General features: G+C 37.0%; 1 long non-coding RNA gene across 1 annotated transcript in view; it reads left to right on the forward strand.

Moving 5' to 3' along the window:
- The window catches only part of LOC130543928 (uncharacterized), a 141,400-nt gene that overhangs the window by 15,053 nt on the left and 101,164 nt on the right, over positions 1–25,183 (forward strand). The window contains exon 2 of the long non-coding RNA XR_008959702.1: positions 2,788–2,869. This is a non-coding gene — a long non-coding RNA (uncharacterized LOC130543928). The remainder of the gene's footprint in view (positions 1–2,787; positions 2,870–25,183) is intronic.

The following is a 25,183-nucleotide window of genomic DNA, read 5'->3' on the forward strand; positions in this document are numbered from 1 at the left end:
CGTATACAGTATGTGCTCAAGAACTGCTTGTTGAATCAGGGAATTAACTATATACTATAACACCACATCTGTTCCTTTGCCACTGGTTTCTAACCTTATTAACCTTTTCTTATCCCTTCTGAATTTTACAAACTCTATGATAACGTTATACTCAACATGGTTCGTATTTATTGGGCATGTACAATGTGCCGGATATTGAGGCCTTTGCAATGAGCAAAACAATTGATAATCTTGCTATCTTGATGCTTCCATTCCAGTGAGAAAAGAGAAAAACACAATTAATAAGTAAAATATATAGAATGTAAGTTGGATAAATGCAAAGGAGAAAGACGGAGAAAATGGATAGGGAGTATTGACAGGGGTTGCAATTTAAGGTAGTCGGTGAAGTCTTCCTAAGAAGGTGCCATTTACAAAAAGACTTGAGAAAGGTGAGGAAGTAAGCTGTGCTGGTTATGGGGGATACAGAATACACAGTGGCCAATGGCATCAGTCTGCCTGACATATATGAGAAAAAAGGAAGGAGTCAATATGGCTGGAGTGAAGTAAGCAAACAGGAGTTTAGCCAATGAGTCCTTCAGGCCCTCGTGGTGCCCCCGTGACAAAGTCTGTTGTATTCCGCTTGGCTGCTGTTACAAAGTACCATGGACTGGGCAGCTTAAACAGCCAAGATTTATTTTCTCACAGTTTTGGAGGCTGGCAAATCTAAAATAAGGTGATGACTGTTCTGCATCCTGGTGAGAGCAGTCTTCCTGGTTTGCAGACAGGGGCCTTGTCACTGTGTTTCCTTACACGGCGGAGAGGGAGAGCTCTCTGGTATCTCTTCTTGTAAGGCTACCAATCCTATTGAATCAGGGCCTCACCTTTATGACTTCATATAACTTTAATTATCTCCCTATAGGCCCTATCTCTAAATATAGTCCCACTGGGGGTTCGAGCTTCAGTGTAATGAATTTGGGTGGGACACAACTGAGTCTCCAGCGAAGCGCAAAGAAGGAGTACAGCCATTCTGAGAGACCTTGAAGCACTACTCCCCTGGACTTCTCTGTGCACTTGGGCAAATAGCTACTGAATGGCTCCTGCAACCCCAAAGGCCAGGCAGCTGGAGAGCAATTTATCTGGCTTTGGTGATTTGTCAGGAGCTAGTCTTACATGTGCATGTTCACTAATGAATCTGCTACTCTTTGTTATTTATTAAAATAACTGTAGTGCCTTATTGAGCATGTACTCCTATGTTGCATTTCTTATAAGTATGCCTTGATTCTCCCTGTGAAAGTGCACAATCCTTAGGAAACATCTTTTATTTTTTTCCCTAACAACCTTAGTGCCCTGACCAGGACTGAGTTCACAGTGGCAAGCAAGTCAATAAATTCCTTCAGTACAGAGACACTTTATTTTTTCTTTCTTCATTAGGAAAGTTTTCATAGCCAGGAAAGAGTGAAAGATTCATACGAAATAGAATTAGAGCTCTAAATGTGTTTTTAATCTCATATATGCATATTCACGTGTGTATTTGTGTGTACATATAACACAACAACAGCTATGACAGCAGCAAACGTTTATATATAAGATAATTTTGCTGCCCAAGATATTATGGTTATCGTTCCAAAATTGTGTTTTCCAAGGATAAGTTTGGATAAATAAAAACGCTCCATGAATATTCAGCTGTGTTTTTGGATTGAGATTTCTAGTGTTCTGAATAAATTCCAAAAGTATTTCTACATTTAAGGTCCTGTTACATTTTGAAAGGCTAGCTCACTGTAGAGAAGAGAGTTTGATTTGCTGATTTCTTCTAAGGCAGGAATATGAACTAAGTCAAAGAGATCAGCTGGAGTAATAGTCATGCGAAGGCATGTTTGATGTCTTCGAGCACTTCATTTTCCTTTTTGAAATATGGGATAATCATTCTTATTTATTTTTCTAATAATCAAACAGATATATAAGCCCGTAAATATATTTTATAATTTATAAAGGGCATTCCATTTGTTAGATTCCCAAGTCTAACAATATTGGAGCTACCAAATTGGTTCCCAGAAGAAAATTATAATACGTGATATCTTACTGACATAAGCCAGATTACTCAAGGTCATTTGACTTGAAAATGGGAAATAGATTTGGGTTCTACCCCCAGTAAAATCCAGTTGAGTGACTTTGGGCAAGTCATTTTTCTGTTTCCTTAAGGTGGTTCATCTGGAAAGAAAATGGGAAATGTTTATAGGGTGATGTTCTTGGGAAGATTCAGTAAAATAATGTCATGTGTGAAAATAACATTTAGTGATCTGAACAACACTGTTCAAACTAAGGTATTTTTTAAATTATCTAAAATAGGACTCTTCCTTTTTGAAAAAGTTTACCTTCTTACTGGAAGGGAGACAATTCAAATCTATGATTTAAATCAGATCCTAATAATGGAAGATTGTACATACTAAAATGTAAAGGTTCATGTTCTTTTTCCCTTTCAAAATTGACCACCGGTAGAGAATATCACTGCACACTAAAAACTTCCATATAAATGTTCATTTTTAAAAAATTTCCAAACTTCCCTTGGGCACTAGGAATGGGATTGGACAGACATCTGGAATCACCCATTATCTTGGCTGTGAGTTGGCACCTCCCAGGATGGTCCATATTAACATATCCCTGGATGGCAGAAGTTGTCATATGCCTTCATAGCATAACTTGCGTATTTTGGAAGGCATTTCTGAGAACAGATTTTTTCGACAATGAACATGCCAAAGGCTTGACATGAAAAGTACTTATGCCTAATGTCTGTCATTCTTTCTCTGCCAGTTCATCTTTCCTGGGTTGGCCTTCTGCCACACTGGCACCTGAAATGCAGCAAACAATGTCATCGGATGCTGAAGGTGCAACCGTAAGTTGTGGTTATCTTCCAAGCAATTACCATATGGTGTGCAACTCAGCTCTTCATCTCCTTGTTCGATGGGAGAATAATAACAATGACAATAATGCCATTTAATAATGCATTTTATCTTTATGGCCTATTCTGTTCCCATATTTCTGTGTCTTTAAGTACTTTGTGTGGGGGGACCTTAGGCAGCCATTAAAGTTTAGTCACCTCTCCAGAGTGGGAGGCTATTGTATATAAAACAATTCGAAAACAGGCTTGATCAAGAAACAAGGGAGATTAGCATATTGAAACAGGATTAGGGAGAAATTTAAGAAAAATAAATTACCAAGTTAAGCATGCCTTTTTACAAAGCAGGCCCTGTGCCCAAGCTGCTTCTTTCTTTCTTTTTCTTTTCTTTTTCTTTTTTTTCCCTCACTATTATTCATACGAAATATTTTGTGAAGTGTCTATAGAACAAAATAGAGAAAGGCAAACCTTCTGGAGGTAAGATACCCTTATAAACAAATATGAATTGGGCTCTCTACCGGATCTCAGATTCAAAGTCCACCACTGGCAATATTATGAAACCAGATCACAGCTTTCACAAAATTAAAAACTAGATCACTGTACCCAGCTCATAAGAGATTGGATCAAATCTGAGATGTCATTCAAAGTTTATTCAGCCAATAAACATTTATGAAATACCAATGTGTTAAAGATTTCATGGTTATCCAGGTTTTGGCTCCTGCAGTCAAGGATTTTGCATCATCATGAGGGAGACTGATAATTAAATCATAGATTATGATTCAGCACAAGAAGAGCTATGATAGAGCATACAGCAAGTGTGGGCTTCCAGGAAGTCTCCCTGAGAAGATAATCATTGCGCTGCGTTTTATAAGGAAAATTAGAATAAATCACATAAGAGAGGAGAATGGATTTTTACAGAAAACAACATGTACATAGTTATGGAGGATTGATCTCCACTACATATTCAGGAACTCAAAAAAAATGGATGGAATAAAATCTGTGATTTGTTTTTGAACATTCATCTCTTGATTTTTAAAAGAACCCTATCAAATGGAAAACATAGGAATTCCTTTTCCCATTTTATAGAAGAGGACGTGGTAGTTCAATAGGTACATGCCCAATCTAAACTGTAATGGAGAGGAAGATCTGGTTCTAGAAGACTGGCCCTCGGGTTTCTCATTTCGTTACTCTGTATAAGCACTACCCTGCACAAATTCATATTTGATGAGGAAGATGCACCATGATAGAAAAATGCAGGATGATTAGTTCATAAAATGGGAACAGACCTTTGGGAAATTTCTGGAGAAGAATATGCACCCACTCCCCCTAACACAATCTGTTAAGAATTTTTTTCTTGCCCCTGTAAACGCGGTTTATTTATATTTTCCTATTTACTGCATAAAAATTAATTTCAGTGAAGCCCTGAATGTATGTAAGCACTGATAAGTAACATTGTAGCTTTCTCTATCAAATGATCCAAATTATGCATTCAGTACTGTTTCACAGAGTATTATTGAACAACTTCTAACCACAGAATAATTTGGAGTTACTAGGGAAAGTGTATGGGAAGGTGACAGACATGAGCATGGAACTGTTCCTTCCTGTAGTAGCTGATAATCTGGTAAGGAACGGTGACTCACGAGGAGCTCTAAGTGAAGACAGAGTAGGTACAAGGAGTGTAAATGCACCCTGGGAATCTGAGGAAATATGATTCTAAATTTACTGTGAGGATACCTAGAAGATTTCTTGGAGGACGGAGAGTTTATGCTGGCGTCTGAGGGATGGCCGTGATTTTAATAGATGTTATGAGATCAGAATTGTTGCAGAGGGCACAGAGTGAGGAAGAGCAAGGGGTCAAGAAAACCTAGGACATACTGCATAAATAGAATAAATGGAACTGTATGGTGAAGGATGCAGCTGAAAATCTTAGCCACTGCAGAGATGTTTACATTCCAAATAATTATTAAGAATCAAAATCTATAATTGTATTAACACTTACTTATTTTTTCCTTCAGAATGTGAGTGTGTGTGTGAGTGTGCACGCACGCACATGTAGGTGCATAATACATATAATGTATTATATATATTATATATAAATACACATGAAACATAGAGCTTTAATCCAAATTCCATCATTTATAGATGAATAAACTGATGTCAGAATAATTAAGCAGCTCATACAGATAGCTCAGAACAGAAATAAGCTACAAACCAACTGTAAATGATCCAGCTTCTAGGATGGCATTGTGCACAGGAAAACATCCTTACAATAGCACAGAAGCTCTTCTCAAACTCATCTGAATTTACATTTCTGGCCTCATCTCCTCAACACATTCAACCCTTTCCTCACACCAAACTATCAGTGTTACTTAGCCCTCCAGTCCTCTTTTCGAAACCTTTGAGCACATGCCTGTTCTTCTCCACACACCCACCCAGTTTTGTGAAGGAAAGGAGCTATGACGTGAAGAAAGCTCTGAAGCGAACCGCACAGGATGGGATGAGGATGAGGTGGGCAAACCTTGAACTGGGTGATATCTGGATACTACCAGGAGATTTATTTATTTATGTAGTTATAATTTATAACCTGCTTACTTCCAGAAAGGATTTGAGTCAGCGAGCTAAAAGTTAAAATACTTGCAAAAATCCTATTTTGAAATTCTTTGATGTGAAAATTATACCGCACAAGTTGACACACCGCGAGTTTCTCGTCTGATTTCTGCCTCCATGTCTGATCCATTTCAGCAATGCAATTGCTTGATGATTTTTTTTAAAAGCAAATTTAACAGAACAACTCACACTCTCAGAAATGCTTTGATTTTACTTTGGTTTATGCTCAGGGCAAAGATTTTGGCTCTGGTTTTTCCACCCACAATCGTGAATTCACTTTAAATAAAATGCAAGAGGAAATCAATGTCCAGTGTCTTGGCTGAAAATTAAATGAAAACAAACATTCAGGATGCACTAAGCATTCAGGTTTCTGTAACTAAACTCGATCAAAGGACCAAATGTGAGGAACCTCAGGGGAATCCATTTTTCTCCGTTTGTAAAAGGCCCAAGGCTAGTAATTAGGAAGCTGAGCTACTCTTCCTCTTTAATTCTGGCTCTAATATTTTGTGCATGAGGTGAGAGATCTTGTTTTCCTAAAAGCATTTCTCTGCCTGTTGGTCATTTTGTGATGTCTTAAAATTCTCTCTTTACAAAACTTCTTTCTTCCTCCTTCCTCTCGAATTTAGGTTAAGGTTATTAAAGGACTCTTCCTGATAGAATATATTGTTCTAGGGAGGGGACTTATAATGGCTTATAAAGAGGAAAATTAAAACCTGAATTAATTTCTGTACTAATCTCCAGAACAATTTAGTCATTTAACATAAAATATACTTTTTGTGGAGTCTTAGGAGAGAAGCATGATTTCAGGTGCATCTAAAAGCTGCAATAATAAGTAATCTGTGGCTATTGTATTTAAAAAGAAGAGTAACCATGAGATGGAGAACTTTAGAATGATTCCCTTATAGTAACACACCCAAAAGGAAAGAAAAATAATCACAATTGAAAAATTAAAGAGCAATTTTGCATTTTTGAGCGTGTCAAAGGGAGAGGTGGGGACTCAGTAAAACATCTGAGAGAAAGAGATGAATGACCTGGGAAACAGAGGCCAGGAGACTGAAAGGAGCTCTTGAAGAATCACTTGAATCTGAACCTGAGTTAAAATAATAAATCCTGCTAATGAGGCTTTGGTTCTTTACTTCAGATTTTTTGCAATATGAAATAATCTCCTGAGTTCCTGCTTAACCCACTTGTGCATTCTGTTCTTATCTGGGATAGGCATTGGGTTTTAATTCATTTCCAAACATCTAGTCCAAACTACCAAAATATGTCTTTGCTGAATGGAATTTATGCTTTTAGGTCTTCTTTCATTCTGTACTTTGTTCCATATAGGCCTGTGTTTTCACAGCTTTTCCTCTTCTATCTTCTAAGGAGAATTCTGGAAGAGAGAATGTAAAATGCTGAGAAAAGCTATGTTGGTTCAGATTAGAAAGAGTAGGAGGGAGAAAGAGCCAACTTGGCCTGAAGTTGAAAAAGAGAAATAAGACATTTGGAGGGAGTAGATTATGAGAATGTATAAGAAAAAAGGTAGGAAGGGTCTTTAGGGCATTTGTTACGTGTTAAGGAATTTAACTGCCTTTAAGGCACTTCCACAAAGATTTTCATTGTATTCCAGTATTTTTTGGAAGTTGTATTTTGTGTTTTATTATTCATCATCATGCAGGTCTGGTAGCATTGAGCAGAAGAGATAGAATTCCTGACTTTATAGAATTTAAGGCACAAATGATAAGGACCACCCACATAACTATTAATGACAAAGCCTTATTTAAGTTCTTAGCTCTTTATAGCCATTATTTCATTTAATATGTTATGTGTGTTAATTCTCATTAATGTCTGTACTGTCTTTAAGGTTCTGTCAATCCAACTGAAATGTTTACAGAACAGAGTTAGGGAGAGTGAGTCCTCTCTATCCCCAACATTACCTTGCTCTGTATCTCATCTCCCATCCCCGGAGAGTCAAGGATTCTAAAATTTGAAGACCTGCCTTTTTGATGTCAGCTCTTGAATTCTTTTCTTTACTCCCAGGCTTAAAATACCCAGTCTATTGCATGATATTAATTATCACTTAGGTTTGTCACAGTTATTAAGTAAATTACCCATTGCTTTGAAAACAAGTAGTTGGGACTATATAAACTCTGTATTTTACTGTCCCATTAGCTGTGGCCTGATTCTCAACAGTCACGGTCTCAACCAAACGGCATATGCTCTGTAACACGTGCTAATTTGTAGTAACAAAAATGACCAGCACAGAGCACTGTGTGTCAAGCTCTGTTATGAGCATTTGTAATACATTAACTCATTCAGTTTCACCAATAACCCTGTGATGCAGGTTTATTACTACCATTTTACAGATGGACTAAATGAGACAAAGAGAGCCTAAATAATTTACATACAATTGCACAGCTAATAAGAGAGCCAGAATTCAAATGCAGGTTTTGTGGCTTTGAAAAGACTTTATGATTAAATTAATTTCTTTATTAATGCACCAGTTGGCCTTCGGTTCATTCTCATTCCTATTCTAAGAGCCCAGACAGTTGGATGGGTTGATACTCTGTTAATGTATTTGATGGAGTATCTTTAGATGGCCAGTCCCCTTCCCTGAACAACCACTTCTCCCTTCTTCATATTTTAATAATGGCCTCTGGAGACATTTATATTAGGTTCACAGCTGGTAAGAGCACCTTAATACATTTTCTTCAGTTGGATCCTCTTCATCAACAACTAATGAGGTGGGTACCATATGCCTTTTTGTCAGAAATGGGGCTTAAATACTAGAAAGTTTATATGATATCCTTGGTGACAGCACAGATTCTGGGCTACAGTCCAGAATGGATCACTTTTTTTTTTTTTTTTTAATTCTTGGTCTCCGCTACTGTCTGAATGTTCATTACCCCCCCCCCCCCATTCAAATGTTGAAATCTGAACCCCCAAGTCATAGAATTTGGAGGTGGGGACTTTGGGTGGTGATTAGCCATGGTAGAGTCTCATGAATGGAATTAGTGCCTATATAAAGGAAAGAGGTCTCTCACCCCTTCCATCACATGAAGTTATGGCAAAAAAAAAAAAAAAAAAAAAAAAAAAAAAAGCAAGCTGTCTAGATAGTGGGCTCTCACCAGACACCAAATCTACTGACACCTTGATCTTGGACTTTCTAGCCTCCAGATCTCTAAGCAATTAATTTGTGTTTTTAAGTCACCCAGTCTATGGTATTTTGTTAGATTAGCCCAAATGGACTAAGGTAGGTTCTTTCTGCCATATCATACCACAGCAAGACCTTAAAATCTGGGAAATATCCTAATTAAAAATCTAGTAGAAGACAAAAATACTAGTTAAATGTGGGGCAAATGTTATAGGAAAAATTTAACTCTTTTACTTAGCTCAGCCCCAAATGTTTAGCCATAAAACGAGGATAGGTCTCAAATATGACCATGAGTTTGTTTGCTTCTGCAAAGGAAGTTTGATACAATAATACATTGAAATATGAATTATTTCATTTGATTTATTGAATCCAGTTATAATCACGTGGTAGAAATTAGTTGATGGGACTACGCAAAGAAAATTTTACTAAGAATGTTACCAGCTAGAGGTACTTGACTGGCTCAGTCGGAGGAGCGTGGGACTCCTGATCTTGGAGCTGTGAGTTTGAACCCCATATTGGGTGTAGAGATTACTAAAAAATAAATAAGTAAAATTTGGAATATCATCAGAAAAATCTTCAGTACTGGCTATCAGAATATAAGCAGAAGACAACTTCTATGAATGTTTGATAGGCAAGCACCACAAAATTTTTGTGTGTACCTGCTGACAAGACAGATAGCATTTATTGTACAATAATCTTCATCTGTGACAGTACCTCTTACAGAATCCAGAGGAGTTTCAATTAAAACCATGATCTTGATCCTAAAGAAAGTAATATGAGAATTTCCAGTCCTTCGTTACTTATTTTCTCAAATAAATATTTTTATCAGCCTAGTAATTTTGAGAAACCAAGGTCATAATAAATTCTACCTCATCTACCACCCCCCCCACCCTCTGGTTCTGGAAATAAAGAAATAGAACTGGTCCATTTGCTGTCAAAACTAAGGAATTTAGCAGAACTTGAGATATGAAAAATATGTTACATTTCATGCTCGAATTTAACCAAAACAAACATAAGATTGAATTAATTCTCCATTTTGTTTTGAGGGTGTATGTGTATATATGCATGACTACAGAAATAATGATATAATTAGATTTGTGGTTTAGCATTTTCAAAGGCTTTTATTTGATATACACATAAATATATACAAAAGATATTTTGCATAAATAAGGGTAAAAAAATCACAGTAATGGAGTCAAGCAAATCTATTTAAGCAATTAGGATACAAATTAAGATTAAATAAATGATTTACTTGTAAGGAATTGGTCGGCATACTATCAGGAATCTAACTCTCATATGAATATTAATGATTGATTTATTTTAAAGTCGGAATGATGTTTTTGCCTATTTATGAATAAGAAAGGAATAAACAAAGGTTGAAAGTGATTATTTTAGAATGGTTAATAGTTTGAAAAAGAAGAAATTTCAATTATGAACCACAGAGATTGACTTTTGCAAGTGAAGGACAGAATGACTCAGAGATAGTGTGAATTTAACAAAATTTTATTAAAAGAAAAAGAAGACAGAAAAGTGTGGTAAGTTAGATTTGCCTAGTAAAAGCTGCTGAATAATTTTACTTTAAAAAAACAAGACCTTATCAATGATACTCAAAGACACTAAGTAACTGACTCATCTCCACTTTATCTCACATTGAATAGGCCTGGCTTCAAAGGCAGTATTACATTGGTTAAATGAGGCTTGTTACAGGAAAATAATAGTGGTCAAAACTGCTGTTTGGGGTTTCAATGATAAAGTAGCAGAAAGATAATTCCATAGGCTGATTTTCTCTACTTTATCTCATGCTGAATAAAAGCTATACCCACCAGCTGTCCTTTGTGAGTATGTGGAAATTGTATCTGAATTTCATCCTAAGCCCTTGCTCTTCAACAACCCACATTCAGAATTCTGGTTAGATAGGAGAATTGAGTGCACGACTGGTGTGTGTGTGTTTCTATGGTGTGTGTATGTGTAAACACGTGCCCTTAAAGGAGTGGTAGCATGGCGCTAATATGAGGGTTGACTGGAGAGGTGTAACAAGATAGGAAAAGAAAAAAAAAGGGGGGGGGGGAATCGAGGCTGTAGAGCCCGGGGTATAGGTAGAAGCAGAATCTACCTGCTTGAAATTATAAGCAGCCCTGAGGGAAGAGAGAAGGAGGAGCTCAAGCTGGTGGGAAGGGCAGTAGTAGGAAATGGTGTCACCACCAAGGGCGCCTTCACCAGGCCCCTGCTAAACTGCTGCAGTAGCCAATGACATCACCAACCCTGGCATAACAAAGGATTTCTAGATTAGCCATTTGATTGCATTGATCAGCAAATTCAATACAACACTGGCTTATCTGACTTTTAACACCTTCCCCCCTTAATCAACCAGTGTTTTACGTTGGAGTGACTGGTCATACCCATTAAAATTGCTGAACCAGCAGTGATGGTGCATTTTTTTCCAACGATTTGAAAGAGGTTGTGGATAACTCAGTATGACAAATCTGTACTGCACCTGAGTCTTATTAAAGAGATGAGAGTATTTTTACATGATACAATTTGTAAGAATCTATTAAAGTTTGCTTTTGTAGTGAGTGGGATGAAGAAATGTCCAGGTTTCTGGTCAATCACATTAGATCAGTTTGTGTTGGTAGGGACACAGTCTGCCTGGCTGCAGAAACAGAATTATAGGATGAGCTATCTAAATTGAAAGGAAAATGCATCTGAGCTGTCATTTACAAATAATGATCAAAATTAGAAACTCTCTTTGTTCAAATATGGGAGTAGGACTGGTTTTGAGGGCTTGCATGGGACCCCGTGCTCCAAAGAGCCTCACACTGGGTTTAATGTTCTGCTGTTGCTATTTTGAAATTCTTAATAATTTTTGAACAAGGGACTTCACATTTTAATTATGCAGTGGGTCCCGCAATTTTCATAGCTAGTTTTGCAGGGGAGCTTTTGAAAGTATAGGAAAAGAGGATCTTGTTATTGAAATCATGCTTGATTTCAGATTACAGTCTCTAAAACGATGGGATTGGCTTCAGCATCTCTACCACTCCCTCCCAACCCTAACCACCTATCTATACTTACAAAGGTATGGTCTTCTATACTTCTATACTTATAAAGGTAAATTATATGGTCTTCTGATCCATGTTTGAGGAAGAACAAAGCAGCAATTATGAATGTAAAATTGCATTAACATATTTCCCTTACATTTTATGTAGTAGCAGTTCTTTGTTTGCAGAATACCACAGATAAAAGTTGTGCATCCTGGGCAGTTCACATTCACTTTCCTTGGTACCAAGCAGGGAAACAGGTTGTTGCATTTTCCAGGAGATTGAATTGTTCCAATTACATTGCATGTTATAATAATATTTAAATAGGCCCTAGTGTTTGGCAGGCATTTATCTGTTTTACTCTCAAGGGTTTGTGAATGTTGTTCAGCCTTAGAACACTTTAAATAGCACGATATGCAGTATTTGGGCAGTCTTTAGGAAGGGTGGTTCCTTGACCTACTAAACGCACCAGACATCGTTCATTTAAATTAACAAATGGAATGACAGTCTTCATTTTCATGACTCTTAAGAAAACAGCTTTTTTCTTTTTTTAAGAGAGGGAGGGAGAATGAGAGAGAGAGAGAGAGAGCGCGAGAGAGAGATGGGGGGAGGAGCAGAGGGAGAGGGAGAGAATCTTAAGCAGGCTCCATGCCCAGCCCACCTTGGAGCTCAATCTCATGATCCTGAGATCATGACCTGAGCCAAAATCAAGAGCCAGATGTTTAACTGACTGTGTCACCCAGGTGCCCCAAGAAAAGAAGAAAACTTTTATTTTCAACCTAGACTGTGTTTTTATCAAATTTAAAGAGACTAATTATTAACATTTTCTCTATGATTGAGGGCAAGAACTAGAAACTGAGTTTGGGTTTTTGGGGTTTTTGTTTTTGTTTTTTTAAGTAGGGAGATGAAATTTACCTGTTCTTTATCTGAAGATCAACAGAACATTTTCCTCATATCCACATTAAAAACAATGGCAGAAACAATAAAAAAAATAAAAAAAATAAAAAAATAAAACTGGCAAATTTATATTTTTTTGATTTTTATTTCTGAAGTATCTTTTGAATTTTTCCATTTTTTTTCCTCTCTCTCTCTTTTTATTTTAGAGAGAGAGAGAGAGAGAGTGAGTGAGCATGAGCTGGGGGAAGGGCAGAGGGAGAAGGAAAGTGAGAATCCTCAAGCAGGCTCCCTGAGGAATGGGGAGCCCAACAAGGGGCTCAATCCCAGGACCTCAAGATCATGACCTGAGCTGAAATCAAGAGCTGTCACTTAACTGACTGAGCCACCCAGGTGCCCCTCCATTTCTCTTTATCCCAACTGCCATCATCCTAGTCCAAGCCAGTCATATCTAACCTAGACTATTGTTTAAAATTGGTGTCTTTTTCCTTCAGTTTCCCTTCTCTTTCAATTATTCTTAAATTGCATCCAATATGATAGTCCTAAGCCATAAATCTGACCTGGTAGCTTTCCTACTAAAGCCAAACTTCAATGACTTCCTACTTTGCTTGTAATAAAATCCAAACTCCCCAGTTCTGTAAGTAATCCCTGTCTACTTCCTGGTCCTCATGTTTTATCATTAGTACTTTCGCATTTGATTTTCCCACCTCATTGAAACTTGGACAGTTTCCAAATTGTGCCATACATTGTTTCCTTGTTCACAAAAGATTCAAGGTTTTTTCAGTGTTGTTTTCTTTTTCCACCATATATCCACCCTCCAAATGTGGCTGACAAATGCTTTCTCTTCAAGTCTAGCATGAATGCATTCACTCAACTAATATTAATTAAGCCCTTCATTTCGCAGAACTGTTAGACATACTGGTTTTATAGTGAACAAACAGAAAGCAAGGTCCTTGTTTCATGGAGCTTATATTCTAGTGATTAAGAGATTAATATAGTAATGTCTGGCAATGATTAGTGGTATGACAAATCTAAATCAATCAAAATAGAAGGTGATATTTTAGACTGATGACTGAGATGGATTTTCTGAGATGGTAAAACTTTTGTCTGAATGTAGAAAATGTGTCAATTAAAATAACAGAGAAATGAGCATTGCTGGAATAGTAAACAATAAGAGAAGAAACTTAGAGATGGAAACTGCAAGAACTCCTATGCGGTCAGAGGGGAAGAAGGGCTAGGGAAGGTAACTGGGGAACAGACCATGTAGGAACTGGGAGGCCATGAAAGGACTTTAAATTTTAGTCTTAAGTGAGATGGGAAACCACTGATGGGATGAGGGTGGAATCATTATGTCATCTTCTTAGGTTTTTAGATGATGCCTCTGCTTTCTCTGAGAAGAATATACTACAGAGAAAAGAGTGGCAGCAGGGAGGTCAGCTAGGAATTAGCTCATTGCAATAGTCCAGGCCAGAGATTCACACGGCTTGGGTAAGATGAAGTTAGTTAGTTTTGTAACAGAATTCACTAATTTGAGGTGTAAGAGAGCCAGACATTACAGATGACCACAGAGTCTTTGCCTGATAAACAAATGGTGAATGGTCATGACATTTACTGAAGATGAGATGAAGGATGGGGAAGATTCATGGGTGGTAGAGAGAGGTATTATATCGTTCAGTTTAGAGCATAGGAAGTTTCATATGTTGTTGCAGAGACTAGCTAAATGCTTACCAAGTTCATCCCTTCTTTCTAGGAATATAGAAATACTATATTATTCAGCCTCCTTGGCATCTAGATGGGGACATAAAATGTGAGGAAAAGTCATGTAAACCACTTCTAAGCTACCTCTATTTGTCTCTGTTTCTTTGTGTCTCTCTGAACACCTAGAAGTGAAAGACTTAATAATGAAGAGACAAACTGTGGAAGGGGTCCTTTGTGGAGGAGAGCTGCCTAGGAGGGCCACTTGAGTCTTTGCAGTATTGTATTATAATTGTTAACAAGACAGAAACCACACAGTAATATGAACAAGTAGCATTTATTATAAAGACTTATTAACTTAGAGATAAGAAATTCTTAACTTGGAGAATCAGAGAAACAAGTTTGGCTTGTTTAATTTTAATTAAGAGAATTATAAAGAGTATAGGAATAAGAAGTGTAAGGAATAGCTTCTATCTCTTGGGCTGAGAGAGAACATCCAAAGAAGAGCCTTCTTCCTAGGACTAAGATATAGAATTATTGGAAAGGTTATGACTCTAGCTCACTGAATGTTAGAGAAGTAGCTATGGTGCTGCCCTGGCAGAATGTGATGGAAATCCACCATGTGGACCTTTCCTGGCCTCTAGGGTGCCAGGAAAGGCTGTTCATAGCAATGTATCTCACTGAAGGCACTTTTCTATTAAACCACCCCAGGGAGTTGCTGGGGAAGCTCCAGGCTCTTGGGTGTTGCTTGTCACTATTCACATCAGTAGCCGTATGCTGGAGAAGCCCCCTACACTTCAGGACATGAGCACAGGACACTGTGAGAACCTGCTAAGAACTCATCGGAATTCCAGAATTACCTCCTCCTGTAACATCTCTCTGGTGCCTTTCACTGACAAAACTTAACATCGTACCAACTAGCAAAAGAAAAATAAAGGGCTTAGTTCTATTTTCATATATCAAGAAATTTATGGTCATTTTGGAACTGAGAAAGAATAAAGTGATAATAGAAAATTATTCCATTGTCTTCTGACTTGCTAGGTTTCTGACAGGAAGTTGGTTCTAAATTTTGCCTTGTCTCTCTAAATATAATGTTCCTTTTATTCCTCTGATTGTCTTCAAGATAGTTCCTTTGTCTTTTGTTTTCAGCAATAAGGTATGCCTAGGAAGTTTTTTTTTGGAGGCTAGGATGGTATTTATCTTATTCTTCTTGGTGTTCTTTGGGTTTCCAAAATGTGTGTATTTTGGAAAATTCTTAGACATTATATCTTCAAATATTTTCTTCTGACCTATTTTCTCTCTTTTTCTTCTGCGAGTATAGTCATATGTATATTAGACTATTTGATACTGTCCCACAACTTGCAAACTCTTTTTTCCTTTTAAAAAAAAAATCATTCTTTTTTCTCTTTGCATTTCCGTTTGGATAATTTATTTGCTTTATCTTCAACTTCTTTGATTCTTTCCTCTGTTCTCTTTCCTCTGCTCTGTGGAATGTCCAGGTGGTTCCCTAGAAGGTATTCTTTATCTCTGGCGCTCTGTTTTTTGGTTCTAGCACTTTCTTCTCTCTCTTTCTCATAATTTCACTCTCTTCTATTGAAGTCAACCCTCTAATTTGCATGTTGTCCAGCATTTCCATTAGAGCTTTTAACACATAACTTATATTTACTTAAAATTTCTTGCCAGGTAGTTCCAACATCTTCGTTATAGCTGAGTTAAGTTCTGGTAATTGTTTGGCCTTTTCTGAGCATGTTTTCCTTGCCTTTTCTATGCCTTGTTATTTATTGTCGAAAGTTGGGCATATTATATAAAATAGGAGAGACTGAAGTTAATGACTTTTATGCCTGGAATCAGCAAAAGTTCTGTTAATCTTTTGATGCAGGCTTTGAGTTAGTGTAGATAGGATTTGGACTGGGTTTGAGATTTGTTGTTGCTATAGTTCACCATTGTGTACCACCACAGGCTTCAATTTGTGCAGGTGTTGATTTACCAAAGCAGTGTCTATTTAGTTTTGAAATTGGGTCTTCCTTTTGTGCTGTGCCTCAGAGTGGGTCTCTTTGTTTATTCTGTTTTCCTGTCCTGTCTCTCTTCCAGCAGTTTTCTGTTGTCTTTGAAGGTTGGTAGCTTGGTGGTAGAGGGTATGAGGAAGTATGTTTCCTATTATTCTGATTAAGCCTCTGACAAGGAAGCATTGTGTCTCCAAATCCTGGGGGTATGGCCTTCTCAGTTCTGTCCTTCCCTCACCCGTAGCTGTAGCTCCAGCTCACCATCCTGCTCTTCCCTTTTCCCCTCCTGTTCTTTTCTCCCAGTTACAATGATTTTGGGGGGCAGTTTTTACAACAGTAGCACCTGTCATCTTTTCCCACACAGTTTGAGGGTTTGTTCCATACTGGAGATGGAGAAGGCTGTAGGCAGAATTTGCTTATCCCTCCTGAATGGCTGCTATTCCCTTTTTTTAAGCCTTATACCACATGGATAATATTTTTAGATTTTTGAACTTCCTGTCTGGTGGTAACTGTGGAGAAAGCCTGTAAGAGGGTATGGACCTTGCAATTTCTGTTGTTCTCAGGGTTTCACACTGTCCCATCAACTCATGCTTGGCCTTCACTAAATTATCAACTCTTCTAGCTTAACTCCTTACATGTCTATTACTTTTGCCCAGCATGAGAACCTGCTTGTATCACTTCTGCCTCCATAGAGATCAACTCTTTTTAGATTTTAGAACAGTTGTTTGCTCTCCAACTCAAGCTCTCTAAAGGGTTCCAAAAATGCATGAATTTGAAGTTAGTTTGGTTCTTTTTGCAAGGGTTAAAGTGGCTCTTCTTCCATTTCTGCAACCAAAATTCCATATGGCAAGTTTTTAAATAAGCAATATATACCTAACATGGATAGGCTAGATCTCTATATATTAGGTGAAAATTCAACTGGCTAAATAATACATATAGTATGATAGAGATTATGTAATTTTAAAAACACACAGAGCAATATAAGATAGAGTTTATATATACATTCATATATTAAAAGTGTAAAAACAGACTGGAAGAATCCATAGCAAATTTATGATAGTGATTACTCCTGAGGAGAATGTAATAAAAGGAATTTCAACTTTATCTGCAATATTCTATTTCTCTTATTTAAGAAAAATCACTTTAAAATGTCCAACTACCACATGAAATGAAGTATCCCCAAGGCCAAAAGCATCATCTATTCCTTATGATGTGCCACTATGAGCTTAATTAGCAGCTCAGCTATGGCAGCCATTCTGCAAGGAGACGATAGACAGTTGTCTTTAATACTCCATAGTGTTGAAGCTATTCCAACTTTATACAGCACAGACCATATGAAAATTTCATATATATTTTTTTTATTTTATATATCACTTCGAACTCAGCAATAACCAAATGAATCTCATACTTTTTCAGATCCTAGAAAGGGCAGTAAGAGAACATTTTTTTTTCTTAAGTGCATACCATAATTATATATAGCATTATGTTAAATTACTGAAAGAGTAATCTTATTTAATCTTCACACCAATCTTATGAAATAGATATAATTATTCCCATTTTCTTGGCAAGGTGATTGAGACCCAGAGAAGTAACTTGTTGAAGCTGAAGATGTGAGAAAAGGTAGAACATGGAGTTTATAAAATCCACAGGAACCTGAAAAGCTAATTAATCCTGAGGAAAGGGAGGCATCCTCAAATGATTAGAAAGAGTAGGAGTTAAGAGTGGTCACAAAGAGAGCATAACTAATGCTCAAAGTTGTATCAATCTGATTCTAAAGAACTGAGGCAGAATATAAACATAAAAATATCAATACTTTGGTTGACACTGGGATGCATTACCCAGATATATCTTCACTAAGGTCTTGTTTGATCCTGCTGCTGATCATGCCTCAAGGATTGACTCTGCTTTAGAGAGACCCCTTAAAACATAATTATAAATGTTGGAAATGTACAGATGTCAAGAAAATTTACTGAATTCTTAATTCCCTTTTCTGAAGAGCCTAGGAAGCCCAGGTTCATTCTTTTCTCCTTTTTTGAATGCTGAGTATATATGTTTAGTAAGATGATGATGATATAATGATGATGATGATGGTGATAAACATCAGAATCCGTTGGAAAGCTCCTTAAAATACAGATTGCTGGGCTCCATCCTGAAAGCTGCTCTGGAGACCACACTTTGAGAACTACTTTTTTAGGATATCTTAATTCTCTCACTTGTCTCACATGCAATATGTGACATATGACTTTCTTATATAATGTGATAGCGTGATTTATAATAAGAAATGTACATTTGGTCTTTGTCCCTGTTTGTGGCATTGAGCTCCTAAAACCCTTGGCTTTTCTAAGTGATGAGAGTAACAGAGGTGTTTCTTAGGTTAATGAGGTTACTTTTAGGCCATTTGAGGATGGGGCTGGTTGCTAAGAGAACCAATCATGTGATTAGAGGCTTGAAACTTTTAGTCCTATTCCCTGACCTCCAGATAGGGGAGAAAGGCTGGGGATTGAATCAACTGCCAATGGCTAATGAGTTAATCAATCATGCCAATGTAATAAAACCTCCAAAAAAAAAAAAAAAAAAAAAGAAAAGAAAAACCAGTCTAAAAGGATGGGGTTTGGAGAGTTCTAAGGTTGGTGAGCACGCAGATTTGGGCAGAGTGATGCACCTAGAAAGGTCATAGAAACTCCATGCTCTTTCCTTATACCTTGCCCTATGCATCTCTTCTGTCTAGCTGTTCCTGAGTTATATCCTTTTATAATAAACAAGTAAGCTAGTAAGTTAAATATATCACTTGAGTTCTGTGAGCCGCTATAGCAAATTAATCAAACCTAAGGTAGGGGTTGTTGGAATCCCCAATCTAGAGCCGGTCAGTCAAAGGCACAGGTGATAACCTGAATGTTCAACTGGCTTCTGATGTTGGGAGGAGGCACTCTTAGAGGACTGAACCTGTGGGATCTGGACCTATCTCCATATAGATAGTATCAGAATGCAGTTGAATTGTAGGGCACACTGCTGGTATACAGAGAATTATTGATGTGGGAGGAACCCTCCAACACCACACAGTTGAATTGGGTCCAGAATCACCTTTTCAGTAGATACTAAGACAGGGCACCAATATCAATCAATGTATTAAAATGTTCCTGATGTTTTATCTAAGAGGTAAATAGAAGTTTCTTCTCACAACTGCTTAAATGTCTTGTGCATTCTCTAGAGTGTATTTTTCCTACTTTGAAGTCCTCATAATATAGATCTGCAGACCCTAGGTCTCCAGAGAGTGCTCCACATGAAAGAAAACTCCCAACTTTTCTACAGCCACTTTTTTCCTCTTGGCATCCCACATTTTCTGTTTGTAACCACTCTCCCTCAAAATGCTTGCTTCTTTTTCTAATCATTTGAGGATGCTTCCCTTTCCTCAGGATCTTAGCTTTCCATGCTCCTGTGGGTGGGTTAAGTTTTGGCTCTGGCTGAGTCAGGACACTTGCCAGAGGGCTCATGCTAGGTCACTATTAAATGCCAGATACATTTCAAAGAAATTGGATTAATTTCCTGCTTAAACTCCTATATTGCCTTCATAAAAAATTGTTGTTCCTACTCTTGTTTGTTTTCACATAAAAAAAAATTAAATTTATCCACCTCCCTATGGGTTTCACTGCAGAACCTACTTCCATTAATGTGATAAGAAAAAGCACCATGTCCAATAGATATTCACTGCTACAAGTCTACATTCTTGCTGGGGAGAAAAAGGTTATGCATATTAAACCCTTACACAGCCGTGCGTGACAAAATCAGAAGTATGTTGTAAGGCAAGTATTAATCATTAAGTAGCAAACATATCACCATTTTAGTCTACAACACGTTTCAGAAGTCAGAAGAGGGATGCATGTGGGCAAGCAAAGCTCTTAGAGGGTCTTCAAAAGATGAAATTGTAGCAGCAGTGGTATCCTCAGGATCTCCTTAAAGGAAAGACGTAAAATCTTTCCCATAATTATTTTGAGTTACTCTTCTTCAGCAGTATATGGTTAAAGATATTAAGGAATGATGGATGATTAAGGAAGAGTAAACAATTTTTATTGGAAATTTAAAAATAATCATTTTCTATAATCATTGCATTTTTATTTAAGAATATTGGAATGATAGAACTACATTATAGAAGAAACCAAGCTATTAAAATTCAATAAAATCGTCATTAGTTTTATCTAAATAAGTTAAACAAATTTTGTCATTGATTTATACTGAAGACTCACCCTCTGAAGTAGTGGAAAGGGCAGTGCACAGTTGTAGCTATAATAAACAAATTAGTATATTTGAAAGTAGCTTTAACTTTTTTTTTTTTTACCTTTAACATTTTTAAAACACTCATAAATTATGAAAACAACTCTACTTTTCTGTGTGGTATAAGCCAGATACCAAAAGCTTTAGGAATTGAGAGACTGGACCAATTTACCCAATGAAAGCCAGAAAAACCTGAGTTCCTTATACTTTTATAATAAAACAGAAAAAGGTGAAGGGGAATATTTATCATTGAAGGCTATGCCTCCTTTTCTCCTGTTATTCTTGCTTATCCAGGAGTCTGTGGGTCACAACAGGATTTAGATGCCCATTTTTATACTGTTTTAACTATCTTGTTTCAGAACTTAATCTTTGTTACCAACCCCCTAAAAAAATAGGAACAAATAAAAAGAAAAAAGGAAAAGAAAATGAAAAGCCATGCCAAAATCCATTTTCCTCTCTTTGCTGAGGTCTGGCAGGACATTTGTATTCAAGTCATCCATACTCCCTCTCCCCTCTCTCCCTGGCAGGAGTACCTGCTATGCCCTTGTGCAGAAGGGGCAGCACATTAAATACTGAAATGGGAGATGCTTCACATCTCAAATGAGTATCATGTCGTCATTACTAGGAAACATAGGCAATAAAAATCAAATATGTTGATCTCACCTCTTTCCCATAAACCCACCTTACCCTCTGACTGAAATGATTCACTTCAGTGTCCTGTCTACAGTTCTTGCCTCACATAGACCAGTGCTGAGAGCGACAAGTCCCTGAGCTTGGCCCTGCTGTTAGGGGTGAGCTCCTATCTATAGTCAAGACCATTAACATGTCTTAAGGGTTTTACTTTTCTGGAGAGCAAAGAATAAAATGTAATTAGAGAATAATTTTATTGTGAGCCTGAAACCCACATTGTACTCAATGGAGGAAATATGCATTTAACTGAAAGATGAGGAAAAAGAATCCACAGGGAAAATCTATTGTTTCTTAAATGTGGCAAACTGACAACAAAAAACACAACGTGTTTAGACATTTCAATTAACTGTCTAGATGAACTAGGAACATCTTGTAGGACCAGAAAGTAAGGAAGTACTAAAAATAAGTAAAGGATAAGGCATGTCAAAGAGACCCAGGAACCAACCTGAAAGAGCTCCCAATGGCCAAAGCTCAGTTTGAAGCAACAATAACCACAAGGAACAACTTTGTATATAACCCAGAATATAAAACAAACGTGCATGAGGCCATATTGGTATAATTAAATGATTGATAAATAAATGGAGGAAGAGACAAATTTTCCTTACAAAAGAATTCCAAGTGATATACGTAAATACTGCCTACCAGGAGATAGAGCTTAATCCCTGCCCCCACTTTGAGTATAGGATGCACTTCGTGTTTTCCTTCCATAGAAAAGAGTATGTAAAGGAATGAGGAAGAATGGAGGGAGTTGCTTTACAGTGGAATAACCTGGCAACAGAACCTGAACAAAGTAATCAAGATTAACATCACCAGTGACAGCATGTGGCTATTATATATCCTCGATATGATGTGATGAGAAAGGCATTTCACCTCTGTAGTATTCTTTCCTCAAAGCTATAACCCAGGTCTACTCCTAAGAAAATAAATGAGAGAAACCCAAATTAAGGAAAATGTTACAGAATACCTACCTGATTGGTATTCCTCAAAACCATCAAGATCATGAAAAACAAGCAATGACAGAACAACTGTCATCAACCAGAGGAAACCAAGGAGACATGACAACTAAATGCAATATAGCATCCTGGATTGGATCCTGAAATAGAAAAAGAGCACTGGTGGACAAACTGCTGATGTTTGAATAAAGGCTGGGACTAGATAATAGTTATGCAATATTGGTCCTTGATTTTGACAAGTGTACCATAGTAATTAAGATCTTAAAATTAAAGGAATGTTTGGGAACTCTCTGTACTATCCTTGCAACTTTTCTGTAAACCTAAAATTCCAAATAAAAATTTTATTTAAAATTCCAAATAATTTTATTTAAAAACAAACAGAAATAAAACTTTTATGCCACGGTCTTGTGATTTTGTCCATTTTTCTAAATGTATGTTATATTTTAATTAAATATTTACTTAGAAAATTCAATATCTATGATTTAAAAAGTGACTTTTGCAAAGAAGAATAGAAATGGATGCCTTAATTTGGCAAGGGCTCTATACCATCAACTTATAGCAAAATATGGAAAGACAAAATATTAGGTGCTCTTTTTTAAGATTAGAAACAGTATACAAGTGATGCTATCACCACTGTTTAATGTAATATTGGAGGTGGAGCCTCTGTTATAGTGATGGACTCGCCAGAAAACATTGTACAAAAGGATTCTTCATAAAAGCAGCATGAACTATCGGTTACTTAAAATTTATCCTAATTAAAATATATAATTCCTATGGAGAAAAATTTAATATCCCAATAAAAGGCATAAAAGAGAATCAAAATTAGTTCCATACTTTTGGATGAAATGATATAACTTTTTAAGATGCTGGTTCTAATGAATTATCTATATATTAAAAGCAATCTCAATCAAATTCTCAGTTGGATTTTTTTTAGAAGCTTACTAAACTCATTCTGAAATTCATATAAAAGAATAAAGTCAACTTTGAAAAAGTATGAATTGGGGTAGAGAGATTGCCTCTCAGAAATTATGACATACTACAGTGACATAGCACTACAAATTAGTGCGGTATTAGCACAAAAATAGAGAAATAGTCTAAGAGAACAGAATAGAGTGTTTAGAGACAGACCACTTGTGTATGGTAACTTTGGCAACTTAATACATAATAAAATTGCTATTTAAATCAATAGGGAAAAGATGTTTCTATGCCTCACTATATGGAGGTAAATTTAGATACCTAATGAAGACCATTTACAAATGGACTCCAGATGGCTTAAAGACTTATACACAAAACATAAAACTTTCAAATTCTTAAAAACATCTTTGTGATCCTGTTGTCGGGAAAGACATTAAAAATTCCCCAGCCATAAACTATATATTTTTTTTAATTGGGGTTTATTCAGTGGAAAACACAATGGACAAGTTTGCAAAGATAACAAATGGGAAAAGACATTTTCTATTTCTAAAAATAGCAGGGGACTAATATCTAGAATATAAAGGATTTCCTGGAAATAAGCAAGAAAAATACAGTAACTACTGGGGCGCCTGGGTGGCTCAGGTTAAGTGTCTGCCTTTGGCTCAGGTCATGATCCCAGGGTCCTGGGATCAAGCCCCACATCGGGCTCCCTGCTCAGCAGAGAGCCTGCTTCTCCCTCTCCCTCTGCTGCTCCCCCTGCTTGTGTTCTCTCTGTGTCAAATAAATAAATAAATAAATAAAACCTTAAAAAAAATACAATAACTACAAAAAAAAAATGGACAGAGGACACAATATGCAGTATGGGAAGAGAAAGTCCTAAAAGATATTAGCATCTGAAGAAATGCTCAAGCTCATTAGTAACCAGAGAAGCACAATCAAAATGGCTAAAGATACTACTTTGCACCTGTCAGTATAGCACCTTTGCACTATATTTGTATAGATTCTAATTTTTAATTTATTTTTTTTAGTGGTCCCAGGCTTAATTAAGGTACTGCACAGCTTCCCAGAGAGTGCCCCACAGCAGGCAGCCTGGGCCCCAAGCAGAGCATTTACTTTTAGTAATCAAATAGAGGGACTATAGTATAACCAGAAACAACTTAAGACGCTCCTGCCTCTGTTTTGGACTTGGAAGAAATCCAGGGGGCGGCTCATCTGACTAGGCTTTCTCTTTGGGATAGGTCATTCCCAGCCTGTGGATCTGGGAGCCCTGGAAGCCTTTCCACCCCTGTTGCCCTTCTGAAGTCAATTCCGAAAGGGGGAGAGAAATCTGCAGAAGCATTCCCAACCAATCCTGCTGGGACCTCAGAGTCCCCAGTTGTAACGAGCCCCACTCCCAGCCATTTTGGAAACAAGTGAAGACAGGATGAGTTGATATTAGAGTAGAAGTGTACACAGGTGCAATTGTTCCAGACAGCATTCTGGCAGAAATTCATCAATTCATTAACTGCACACTCTATGAGCCAGCAGTTTACCTAGTAGATATATATTCCAAAGGAATTTGCACACATTCCAAATGGGGAGGGCACAAGTGGATGCTCACCACAATATTATTGTACATGGTAGTGGGAGGTTGGAGATCATCCATGACCTAGGGAGCGACTAGTTAAAAAGTGGAGGTTCATGCAGTTAGATACAATGGGCTAGATATTCACAAAGCAACATGGATGCCTAGTGATATAAGTAACAGATTGAGAGTGTATTATATAGCAGAATATATAATATTCACTCATGCTCTTATATCAACAATAAACATTTTGCGAGAAAACTTAGCAACAAAAAGGTATACTTTTAGCTATTAGAGTGGTTGTCCATGGGGGATGGAGTAAGAGGAGGAAATGGTAATAATAGGGAAAAGTAAATTTAAAAATATATGTCTGAAGGAGGAAAAGTTCAGGAAAAAGAGCACCTTCCTCTGAGACAACAGCGTTGTTAGTAGTTAATGCTACATTTTATTGCAATAAATAACAATGTTTGTGTTATTTTGATTCCTATGAAACTGTGTGATGGTTAAGGATATTTCATGCTATGTGTTTACTTACTTCATCCTTAAATCC

This window comes from Ursus arctos, unplaced genomic scaffold (genome assembly GCF_023065955.2).
Source record: "Ursus arctos isolate Adak ecotype North America unplaced genomic scaffold, UrsArc2.0 scaffold_17, whole genome shotgun sequence".
NCBI lineage: Eukaryota > Metazoa > Chordata > Mammalia > Carnivora > Ursidae > Ursus > Ursus arctos.